General features: G+C 44.9%; 1 protein-coding gene across 1 annotated transcript in view; it reads left to right on the plus strand.

Annotated features, from left to right (window-relative positions):
* The first annotated feature begins 7,673 nt into the window (after positions 1 to 7,673).
* slc29a3 (solute carrier family 29 member 3) overlaps positions 7,674 to 13,712 on the plus strand; it is a 38,101-nt gene continuing 32,062 nt past the window's right edge. Inside the window, exon 1 of the mRNA XM_046368458.1 lies at positions 7,674 to 8,231. The gene's annotated coding sequence lies outside the window, so the exon portion shown is untranslated. The remainder of the gene's footprint in view (positions 8,232 to 13,712) is intronic.

Consider the following 13,712-nt stretch of genomic DNA (forward strand, 5'->3'; position numbering starts at 1 on the left):
CAGACACTGTCAACCAAGAGTCAAGACTACATTACCCATCCCCAGACACTGTCAACCAAGAGTCAAGACTACATTACCCATCCCCAGACACTGTCAACCAAGAGTCAAGACTACATTACCCATCCCCAGACACTGTCAACCAAGAGTCAAGACTACATTACCCATCCCCAGACACTGTCAACCAAGAGTCAAGACTACATTACCCATCCCCAGACACTGTCAACCAAGAGTCAAGACTACATTACCCATCCCCACTGTCAACCAAGAGTCAACACTGTCAACACTGTCAAGAGTCAAGACTACATTACCCATCCCCCAACACTGTCAACCAAGAGTCAAGACTACATTACCCATCGCCCAACATTGTCAACCAAGAGTCAAGACTACATTACCCATCCCCCAACACTGTCAACCAAGAGTCAAGACTACATTACCCATCCCCCAACACTGTCAACCAAGAGTCAAGACTACATTACCCATCCCCCAACACTGTCAACCAGGGGTCAAGACTACATTACCCATCCCCCAACACTGTCAACCAAGAGTCAAGACTACATTACCCATCCCCCAACACTGTCAACCAAGAGTCAAGACTACATTACCCATCCCCAAACACTGTCAACCAAGAGTCAAGACTACATTACCCATCCCACAACACTGTCAACCAAGAGTCAAGACTACATTACCCATCCCCCAACACTGTCAACCAAGAGTCAAGACCAAACCCATTCACCCTGGTGGTGTGCAGACTGCTTTTACATTATTCTTAACGATTTTGTACAAACCAGAAAATAATGCAACAATATGTCTGTGAAACTATATATTCACAGTTTTATGAATTAATTGTGGTTCATTTGGTAGCATTTCGTAGTGTGACTGATTTTACTAATCACATTAGTACTGTACAAAGTTAGAGGTGCGCTATTTGATAGATCCCCCCCCCCCCCGCCCCCTACCTCAGGCTTCCAGAGGGGATACCTGAGGTCAACCTACCCCCGCCACCCTACCTCGGGCTTCCAGAGGGGAGACCTGAGGTCAACCTCCCCCCGCCACCCTACCTCAGGCTTCCAGAGGGGAGACCTGAGGTCAACATCCCCCCGCCTACCTCGGACTTCCAGAGGGGAGACCTGAGGTCAACCTCCCCCGCCCCCCTACCTCAGGCTTCCAGTGGGAGGCCGGAGGTCAATCTCCCCCGCTCCCCTACCTCGGGCTTTCCAGAGGGGAGACCTGAGGTCAACATCCCCCGCCTACCTCGGACTTCCAGAGGGGAGACCTGAGGTCAACCTCCCCCGCCCCCTACCTCAGGCTTCCAGTGGGGAGGCCGGAGGTCAATCTCCCCCCCCGCTCCCCCTACCTCGGGCTTTCCAGAGGGGAGACCTGAGGTCAACCTCCCCCGCCTACCTCGGGCTTCCAGAGGGGAGACCTGAGGTCAACCTACCCCCGCCCCCTACCTCGGGTTACCAGTGGGGAGACCTGAGGTCAAACTACCCCCGCCCCCTATCTCGGGCTTCCAGAGGGGAGACCTGAGGTCAACCTCCCCCCGCCCCCCTCCCTCGGGCTTCCAGAGGGGAGACCTGAGGTCAACCTCCCCCCACCCCCTACCTCGGGCTTCCAGAGGGGAGACCTGAGGTCAACCTACCCCCGCCCACCTACCTCGGGCTTCCAGAGGGGAGACCTGAGGTCAACCTACCCCCGCCCCCTACCTCGGGCTTCCAGAGGGGAGACCTGAGGTCAACCTCCCCCGCCCCCTCCCTCGGGCTTCCAGAGGGGAGACCTGAGGTCAACCTACCCCCGCTCCCCTCCCCCTCTCATACTTCTGAATGGAAGACCTTCCCAGATAGCAGCCTGCCTAGCTCCCAAACTAGAATCAGGGCGCCCACTCCGACAATGTTATTTGACCCACAGTCCCACACGGTGACATGATATCATTGATAGAACACCGATCGTGCAAATCTGTCACCATTCCAAAATATGTCACCAAAATGTCACCATTCCAAAATATGTTTGTGTGCGGGTGCCCCGTGCTGCCACCGGCAAGATGCCATCCTGGGCGGCTGCCCATGTTTCCTAAACTAAATCCGCCACTGCGCGCACACACACACACACACACACACACACACACACACACACACACACACACACACACACACACACACACACACACACTACTGTAGCATCTTGTATACATTTCTCACATTTTAGGCATCCAGCTGAGGCTTTGGATGGATGATGATGCTCTGAAATGGGCACCGAGGTATGTATGTAAAGTCCTTTTCAGTGTGGTGGCAAATGAGTTGAACAGGAGAAGAGGATGAGTGGTTGTTTGTGCAGGGAGAGCTGTCATGCATAGGTGTAATAGGTGGCAGGGAAGTCAGGCGCAGGAGAGTCAAATGGAGTTTAGGATGGAGTCCTTTAACAAAGTCCACGTAGTATGCTCCATATCACTAAACGTACATAAACAAACAAACATGGGTATGAGGACCCGACGCGCACCTATACAACAAACACACTACACTGACAATAAAACAATCTCTGACAAAGACATGAGGGGAAACAGAGGGTTAAATACACAACAGGTAATGAATGGGATTGAAAAGAGGTGTGTGGGAAGACAAGACAAAACCAATGGAAAATGAAAAATGGATCAATGATGTCTAGAAGACCGGTGACGTCGAACGCCGAGCACCGCCCGAACAAGGAGAGGCAACAACTTTGGCAGAAGTCGTGACAAGAGCAGGGTGAGTTGTGGGTAGAACAGCTGCAGTGACACTGATGGCTCGGGCTCATCACTTCTTCACTAAAAGAAAGATAGATTTAGAAATGAGTTGGACTTTGCCATCGTTCAACAGCTGAAAATCCCCACATTAACATACTCCCAGAGATAGAACGACATCCAGTATTCACTGCCTGAAGTAGCCTACCCATCCTCATCAATGAAATAAATTATACTATAGCACAATCAATTACGGTATTATTGGAGACTTTAGGCTACTCCTGTATCAACCGTGTACAATACCATAATCATTGAATGAAGGAGCGTACCCAGCCACATTTACAATTTCATTCATGAGATAGATAAATGACACTAGCAGATACAGTTACATCATTGTAGAACAGTCTACTCCTGTATCCACACTATATTAGGATATACCATTATGATGTCATCATTGTAGAACAGTCTACTCCTGTATCCACACTATATTAGGATACCATTATGATGTCATCATTGTAGAACAGTCTACTCCTGTATCCACACTATATTAGGATACCATTATGATGTCATCATTGTAGAACAGTCTACTACTGTATCCACACTATATTAGGATACCATTATGATGTCATCATTGTAGAACAGTCTGCTACTGTATCCACACTATATTAGGATATACCATTATGATGTCATCATTGTAGAACAGTCTACTCCTGTATCCACACTATATTAGGATACCATTATGATGTCATCATTGTAGAACAGTCTACTACTGTATCCACACTATATTAGGATATACCATTATGATGTCATCATTGTAGAACAGTCTACTCCTGTATCCACACTATATTAGGATACCATTATGATGTCATCATTGTAGAACAGACTACTCCTGTATCCACACTATATTAGGATATACCATTATGATGTCATCATTGTAGAACAGACTACTCCTGTATCCACACTATATTAGGATATACCATTATGATGTCATCATTGTAGAACAGACTACTCCTGTATCCACACTATATTAGGATATACCATTATGATGTCATCATTGTAGAACAGTCTACTACTGTATCCATACTATATATTAGGATACCATTATGATGTCATCATTGTAGAACAGACTACTCCTGTATCCACACTATATTAGGATATACCATTATGATGTCATCATTGTAGAACAGTCTACTACTGTATCCATACTATATATTAGGATACCATTATGATGTCATCATTGTAGAACAGACTACTCCTGTATCCACACTATATTAGGATATACCATTATGATGTCATCATTGTAGAACAGACTACTCCTGTATCCACACTATATTAGGATATACCATTATGATGTCATCATTGTAGAACAGTCTACTCCTGTATCCACACTATATTAGGATACCATTATGATGTCATCATTGTAGAACAGTCTACTCCTGTATCTACACTGTATTAGGATACCATTATGATGTCATCATTGTAGAACAGTCTACTACTGTATCCACACTATATTAGGATACCATTATGATGTCATCATTGTAGAACAGACTACTCCTGTATCCACACTATATTAGGATACCATTATGATGTCATCATTGTAGAACAGTCTACTCCTGTATCCACACTATATTAGGATACCATTATGATGTCATCATTGTAGAACAGTCTACTCCTGTATCCACACTATTGTCATGAGGTTGCCCTCTTTAGGTACAGCAAGCCCCATCCCCCTATATCTGTCTCCTACACCCAGGCTGCTGTGGTCAGAGAGAGGTCATAAATTCCTGGAGAAGATTATCTCCTCATGGCCACAGTATAGAGACAGAGTGAATCTTCATAGAGAACAAAGGCATTTCTTCCACCTCACAAAACTTGAGATCCGAACAACATTTATGTTCCGGAGAAGGTATAAAAGATTGGTGAAGAATCCAGCTACGAACTGGTCCGTTTGGTACAATTTTGTGAAACACATGGGAGACAATACGGCCACATTACCATAACGTTGTTTATATAATAGCCTCAGATATGAGTTTTACATCTAATTGTTGTATAATATGAATGAGTGAAGATGATACTGTTTGTAAAATTGTGTAAGGTGATTTTGGACTGTTTAATGAAGGATACTCCAATTCCCTTTTGAGTTTAACTAAATCAGAGGACCGCCCATGAGCCCAGTTCGGACCTGTCGTCATGAGACAGCCTTTTTCTGCTCTCCCGAATTAAAACTCCACTTTGAGAATTCTCAACAGACCATGTTGCTCTCAATTACGAGAGGTCAAAGGTTGTAGACCAGACTGCTGAATCTTTAAACCATCCCACGTGGTTAAACTCTTAGACTATCGATACCGACAGAATAAGAACAAGTCTTTGATATTAATTACTAGTCTGCAGCTAGCAATTCAGTATCATTGACCGCGAAGAACGACAACCGCCGAAACATCTATCCATAACGACATGAATGAATGTCACTCTGAACTATCCATTCTAACCACGACAGAGAGGGCGGACAGACTCTCTAACAGAAACAAACTTTTCAACAGAGACCCCGACGACATACTGAGCATAAATACATATATTAATTGCAATTGTTCCCGAATGAGTGAGCGTTCATGTGCAAACGATTAGCATTTCAATTGTTATAATTATCAACTGTGTGTTGTCTTATCTCAGTCGACCCCCACTTACCTTTTGTACACCAAGCCGCGATGCCGGATTATCCCATTAGAGAAACTCCATTATCATTTCCTTGTAACTATCTATTGTTTTTTTTATGCATTTCTGTGAATTACTTAGTTGGTAAATAAATGATTTAAGACAATTGATGTATGGATGACTCATAGTGAAGACTGGGTTCGTGCAGATAACCAACTATTTACAATGTTTGGAATGAGACTAACGTGAGGTAAAGAAGAATTCATTAATTAGAAGAATAATTGATCAGATATTAAAATATCTGAAAAGTGGGATGACCTTACCCTGAACCCTAAACTACAACCCTTAACTAACCATTTTACATGTATACATGATTGAGGTATGGACACCCCAAGGATCCCGAATAGCAACTCTTCGAAAGCCTATGAACTCCTCTATTCGACTGAAAACCACGGACACAGCTCTTATTGGTTGTCTAATACTGGGAACTGGTAACAACACAGTCTGTGATTGGCTAACTTTAATTTAGATCTGAAAACGGTGAGATAACATACCATGCCGTGAGGTGTTGAGGGAAAGACAGATTACCTATAGATTGGACATAATCTTTTCTAGGCCCATTAGCAAAAACAGGAAATACGCAAGCCGTAGGCTACACCATTAGCAAAAATAGGAAATACACAAGCCGTAGGCTACACCATTAGCAAAAATAGGAAATACACAAGCCGTAGGCTACACTATCACTCAAGTTGGCTACTGCGGAATGTCGGCTTGCACGGGTAAAAACGGTAAGTTTCGAACGTTTATGTTTGAGATTTAATTCATATAAATAGAAACTATGCACCCTTATGCCTTTCATTAACACGCAGGCGTTGGTATGACGACGTGTTAGTTACACACAGCCGTCACGCAGGCGTTGGTATGACGACGTGTTCGTTACACACAGCCGTCACGCAGGCGTTGGTATGACGACGTGTTCTATACACACAGCCGTCACACAGGCGTTAGTAAGGCGTTCATTGGTAGGCGAGAGCCACACAGTTGTACGGTTGCCTTGGCTTAATTCTGTCACTTATCACCCCCCATACTCCCCATCTTTCAGGTAGATTTCTATGGAATGCTGTTTGGGTCTTTGTGTGTCAAAAAAGAAACACACATCAAATAACAAAATTCTATTGTAGAAGGTTGTGTGTGCTGAATTTGTGTTTACAATACTGAGTTGGTAATAAGGCATTATTTGTTCAACCAAATGGGAAAACATCTGTGCTGAGGCATTTGAAATAAGAGCAGGATCAAAAATGTTTGCAAATATCTTTGATACAGATGTTATTAGAAGCTTTAGCTTGATACCTAGCTAGCACCAATACAACCAGCCTGAACACAATGACCAGTAGAAACTGCAGTCATTTTCATTATTCTTAGCAATGATTTGGGAATCCATGTGAGTATTAGCTAGTTAGCCACTTGTTGTTCTCCTATTGAAATCGAACTTCAGTTCATGAAAATAACTACATTAGCTAGACATCTACCCTGTTGCCCAAAGCTAACATTATAAGCAGCCAGCTAGCTCCAGTTGGCTAGTGAGACTTGACCGGACTGGGTTATGTGTTATGAAGCTAGCCACAATAGTGGAATTTGCAGTTTTGCCTTCAAAATCAAACTCAGTCTGCTCAATAAAAGAGAAGGGGAAAACAGCCCATTCTCTGTGGACACATTAAATGAACACACTTGCATATGACATCACGAACAGACAAGTCATGACACCCTGTCGTGCTCCACTTGGCTCAGTTCCCACTTTTTATTATGTGAAATATTTCTTATATATTTAAACATATAAAACACATATTTGAAGATCCATTAAATACAGAATTTCTGTACATGTTGTTTTAGGTTTTTTTTCTGCGTTGATTAGCGTGTTTAGATTAAATTCACAAGCAATTACTATCTTGCCTTTGGAAGAGGATGGTGGAGGGAATCAACCAGACTAGCTTGGTTTATTTAGTATGTTCAGTACCCAAGTGCTCCTCGGAGGTATCAGACTCCAAAACATCCACGTTGCTTTGTTTTTCCCATGGAAGTGTTCAATACGCCAACGTAGGTTGACTGGTACAATAAATGAGGGCTGTACGGTATTCATTCACAATACACGGGTATTACTTGTCTAAACCATCGCTAAACCAACTAAATATACGGTCCCACATTGCCGTATACTGTTGAATATGAGTACTGCACGATTAATCCCTACTCTCGTGGATACATTGTGAATACCTGCGACGACTGCTCTGAATTCTGCTGTCCAGGCTGTATCACATCCGGCGGTGATTTTTGAGCGCCAGAGGTGCGGCGCACAATTAGCCCAGCGTCGTCCGGGTTTGGTCGTCATTGTAAATAACAATTTGTTCTTTAACGGACTTACCTAGTTAAGTAAAGGTTGAATAAAACAAAACATTTAAAACCATTACTCTGGTCTCTGTAGTCAGGAACTTGAGAGAAACACAGCGAGGACGGTTTGGTGTCCACTTGTTACCACAACTACAAAGTGTAAAAATAAAAAAAATCGTCAAAAATGTATATTAACAAAAAATAGCTTTTTGGTCTTAAATTATGGTTAAAATTAAGCATAAGGTTAACATTGTGCTTATGGTCAGGTTTCAAATCTAATTTTAAGAAGCTACATTTAAGAAAAGGGCGGAGTTTATAACTCTGTGGCTGTGTTAACTGGTGACGACCGAGACAACAATAACACAAGTCAGGTCTGACTTTTACTTCGGATTCAACCTATTCTGACAGGCCAAAGCCAACAACATCCGCGAATGTGTGCTTTCTTTCTCATGTTGATTGATGGGTGACACGCGTCGAATAGTAGGTGAGTATCTGATGATACGTGAATATCGATCAGGGATATTTGTTTTATTGAATACACACCGCACATTGGTTGGTGACTGATAATGTATTCTGAACGTTTCAAGAAATCTGTTCCATACGGTGTTACCGGTTTGATATGTAGTACCATGGATTCAATCAAACGAATGATGAAGGGATTGTATAAAGGTTACTAGATTGCTGTTGCAGTGTGGAAAGGCAGGTGAACCGGTTGAATTACTATTGTGTTTGGGGGATAGATGCGTTATGAACAAATATAGCCACTAAACTCGTGATCACAGTTTCAGACTAGTCAATCTCAGGCTGCTGTGATTGTGAATTAGCCTCGTCGATGCATCATCTTTCCGCAGCAGTTGTGCAAAACACAGAACTAGAATTAAAGTCGTGATTCTATTTCAATGCCTGCCAACACGTGATACTTACGGATGCAGGATCAGCACTTTACAATCCTATAGTCATCTCTGGTTGACTGGCTCACCAAAAAGTGGTTGCAAAATTCTTGTTTTGCAAGAAAATAGCAGAACGGAAGACCGCATCCATTTAATCACATCACACCTATAACTGTATGAGTGAGATTGGTTCACTGGAAAAAAAGTATTGTGGCTTCATGTGATCTGTCTGGTCACGTTTTCATTGAAATCGGTTAACCCAGAACTAAAAACTTGCGTAATTTGGTCAGATGCTTCGTTATGTTTAAGTAGTCTGTCAACGAGAGATGACGTTTTCATAAACTCCCTAACTGTAGGCTGGCTACTTTCATTTACATGGGCTGGTGTCGTCCTAGTGGGTCTGGCACAGTCAAGGACATGGGGACAGACTCACAGTCAAGGACATGGGGACAGACTCACAGTCAAGGACATGGGGACAGACTCACAGTCAAGGACACGGGGACAGACTCACAGTCAAGGACACGGGGACAGACTCGCAGTCAAGGACACGGGGACAGACTCGCAGTCAAGGACACGGGGACAGACTCACAGTCAAGGACACGGGGACAGACTCACAGTCAAGGACACGGGGACAGACTCACAGTCAAGGACACGGGGACAGACTCAGTCAGGACACGGGGACAGACTCAGTCAGGACACGGGGACAGACTCACAGTCAAGGACACGGGGACAGACTCACAGTCAAGGACACGGGGACAGACTCACAGTCAAGGACATGGGGACAGACTCACAGTCAATGACATGGGGACAGACTCACAGTCAAGGACATGGGGACAGACTCACAATCAGGGACACGGGGACAGACTCACAGTCAGGGACATGGGGACAGACTCACAGTCAAGGACATGGGGACAGACTCACAGTCAAGGCATTGCCATGGGGACAGACTCACAGTCAAGGACATGGGGACAGACTCACAGTCAAGGACATGGGGACAGACTCACAGTCAGGGACATGGGGACAGACTCACAGTCAGGGACATGGGGACAGACTCACAGTCAGGGACATGGGGACAGACTCACAGTCAGGGACATGGGGACAGACTCACAGTCAGGGACATGGGGACAGACTCACAGTCAGGGACATGGGGACAGACTCACAGTCAGGGACATGGGGACAGACTCACAGTCAAGGACACGGGGACAGACTCACAGTCAAGGACACGGGGACAGACTCACAGTCAGGGACATGGGGACAGACTCACAGTCAAGGACACAGGGACAGACTCACAGTCAGGGACATGGGGACAGACTCACAGTCAAGGACATGGGGACAGACTCACAGTCAAGGCATTGCCATGGGGACAGACTCACAGTCAAGGACATCGGGACAGACTCACAGTCAAGGACACGGGGACAGACTCACAGTCAAGGACATGGGGACAGACTCACAGTCAAGGACATGGGGACAGACTCACAGTCAAGGACATGGGGACAGACTCACAGTCAAGGACATGGGGACAGACTCACAGTCAAGGACATGGGGACAGACTCACAGTCAAGGACACGGGGACAGACTCACAGTCAAGGACACGGGGACAGACTCACAGTCAAGGCATTGCCACGGGGACAGACTCACAGTCAAGGACATGGGGACAGACTCACAGTCAAGGACATGGGGACAGACTCACAGTCAAGGACACGGGGACAGACTCACAGTCAAGGACATGGGGACAGACTCACAGTCAAGGACACAGGGACAGACTCACAGTCAAGGCATTGAAGTAGGGTAGTGCAGCAACCCCCTGCATGCCAAAGCATTGGTTAGGTTTACCCCATGAATTGTTGGGTGCATTTATGGAGTCGCCATTGAGAACAGGGTCTCTTTCACAAGGTAGTCATATATATATATTATTACTTACTTACTTATATATATATTAGACCTGCCTTGTGAAAGAACCTGTATATTACTTATATATATATATTACTTATACTTATACTGGGACGGCAGGGTAGCCTAGTAGTTAAAGCGGTGGACTAGTAACCGAAAGTGTTGCAAGTTCAAATCCCTGAGCTGACAAGGTACAAATCTGTCGTTCTGCCCCTGAACAGGCAGTTAACCCACTGTTCCTAGGCCGTCATTGAAAATAAGAATTTGTTCTTAACTGACTTGCCTAGTTAAATAAAGGTAAAATATATATGTATATTGTATTTGAAAATTGTATATATATATATATATATCATTTTCAAATACAATATGCAAGTAAAATACAGTACAACACAAATATTCAAGACAAGCAGTTGCATTCCCCAATAAGACATTCCTCAATTAGACATTCCCCAATAAGACATTCCTCAATTAGACGTTCCCCAATAAGTCATTCCCCAATAAGTCATTCCCCAATAAGACGTTCCCCAATTAGACGTTCCTCAATTAGACATTCCCCAATTAGACGTTCCCCAATTAGACGTTCCCCAATTAGACGTTCCCCAATTAGACGTTCCCCAATTAGACATTCCCCAATTAGACATTCCCCAATTAGACGTTCCCCAATAAGACGTTCCCCAATAAGACGTTCCCCAATAAGACGTTCCCCAATAAGACGTTCCCCAATAAGACGTTCCCCAATAAGACGTTCCCCAATAAGACGTTCCCCAATAAGTCATTCCCCAATAAGACGTTCCCCAATTAGACGTTCCTCAATTAGACATTCCCCAATTAGACGTTCCCCAATTAGACGTTCCCCAATTAGACGTTCCCCAATTAGACGTTCCCCAATTAGACGTTCCCCAATAAGACGTTCCCCAATAAGACGTTCCCCAATAAGACGTTCCCCAATAAGACGTTCCCCAATAAGACGTTCCCCAATTAGACATTCCCCAATAAGACGTTCCCCAATAAGACATTCCCCAATAAGACGTTCCCCAATTAGACATTCCCCAATAAGACGTTCCCCAATTAGACATTCCCCAATAAGACGGTCCTCAATATTTAAAATTGCAGAGCGGCACCAGAACATCCAACTGTATTTTGTAGTTGGTTCCAGCAATGAGGTGCTTTCACGCTTAAAGTGGATTTACCTTATCTTTGTCCCGAATGGCTCAGTTTGTAGAGCATGGCACTTGCAACGCCAGGGTTGTGAGTTCGATTCCCACTGGGGACCAGTATGGAAAAATAATTGTTGAATTTGACAGAAGTCAGAAGGATCTCCTCTTTTATGGGGAAGAGGACATAGGACATAGGAAGAGGACATAGGAAGAGGACATAGGACTTAGGAAGAGGATATAGGAAGAGGACATAGGACATAGGAAGAGGACATAGGAAGGAAGAGGACATAGGACATAGGACTTAGGAAGAGGATATAGAAAGAGGACATAGGACTTAGGAAGAGGACATAGGAAGAGGACATAGGACTTAGGAAGAGGACATAGGACTTAGGAAGAGGACATAGGAAGAGGACGTAGGATAAGGACATATGCTGCTTTCCAGATCTTAGGGAGGGGGGTGTTTCAAAGATTTAACTACTTTCCAGAAGTTCACTGGATTCCCACCATTCTCCTACATAGTGTGAGACTTTCTTTCTTCTTTTATCCAGTCAAGGACAGATGAAACATTTCAACTGTGGTAGAAGTTAGAACTGTCTTTAACAGTTAACTGTGGTGTTAGGTCTATATAGGCCTGTCTTTAACAGTTAACTGTGGTGTTAGGTCTATATAGGCCTGTCTTTAACAGTTAACTGGGGTGTTAGGTCTATATAGGCCTGTCTTTAGCAGTTAACTGGGGTGTTAGGTCTATATAGGCCTGTCTTTAACAGTTAACTGGGGTGTTACTGTCTCAAACTAGGGAGGAGTTAACTGGGGTGTTAGTTTTCAACATTCCACTGTTAACAGTTAACTGGGGTGTTACATATAGGCAACAGTTAACTGGGGTGTTAGGTCTATGGCCTGTCTTAACTGATCTATATAGGCCTGTCCTTAACAGTTAACTGGGGTGTTAGGTCTATATAGACACAGAAGAAGACTGTCTCAACTAGGGAGGAGAGGTAGTTTTCACATTCCACTGTTAAGTGGAACACAAGCAGCTATGTCTGATGCTCTCTCACCTCTAACCTAACTGTCTGTGACATCCTTTTACCATGGTGTTACACACACAGACACACACAGACACACACAGACACACAGGCACACAGACACACAGACACACAGGCACACAGACACACAGACACACAGGCACACAGGCACACAGACACACGCACACAGACACACGCACACAGACACACAGACACACACACACACAGACACACGCACACAGACACACAGACACACGCACACACACACACACACACACACACACACACACACACACACACACACACACACACACACACACACACACACACACACACACACACACACACACACACACACACACACACACACAGAAGTATGTCTATAAGTATCTGAGTGGTAGTGTTGTGGGTCATGTGCTGATGTCAGGGGTCACGGTCATCCTGAACTTCCCGGTTTATAAATGTGGAGGATACGTGTGTGTGCTCCTGGTACAGATAACAGCACTATATTCTGTACTGTAACTGTCATGGTCGTTGGTCAAATGCATTCATGTGAGCTCTCTCTTCCCCCTCCCCTGTCTCTGTCCTCTCTCTCCTTCCTCTCTCTTCCCCCTCCCCTGTCTCTGTCCTTCTCTCTCCTTCCTCTCTCTTCCCCCTCTCCTGTCTCTGTCCTTCTCTCTCCTTCCTCTCTCTTCCCCCTCCCCTGTCTCTGTCCTCTCTCTCCTTCCTCTCTCTTCCCCTCCCTGTCTCTGTCCTCTCTCTCCTTCCTCTCTCTTCCCCCTCCCCTGTCTCTGTCCTTCTCTCTCCTTCCTCTCTCTTCCCCCTCCCCTGTCTCTGTCCTTCCTCTCTTCCTCCCCTCCTCTGTCCTCTTCCCCTCTCCCCCTCCCCTGTCTCTGTCCTCTCTCTCCTTCCTCTCTCTTCCCCCTCCCCTGTCTCTGTCCTTCTCTCTCCTTCCTCTCTCTTCCCCCTCCCCTGTCTCTGTCCTTCTCTCTCCTTCCTCTCTCTT

This window comes from Oncorhynchus gorbuscha, linkage group LG11 (assembly GCF_021184085.1).
Source record: "Oncorhynchus gorbuscha isolate QuinsamMale2020 ecotype Even-year linkage group LG11, OgorEven_v1.0, whole genome shotgun sequence".
In the NCBI taxonomy this organism is placed as follows: domain Eukaryota; kingdom Metazoa; phylum Chordata; class Actinopteri; order Salmoniformes; family Salmonidae; genus Oncorhynchus; species Oncorhynchus gorbuscha.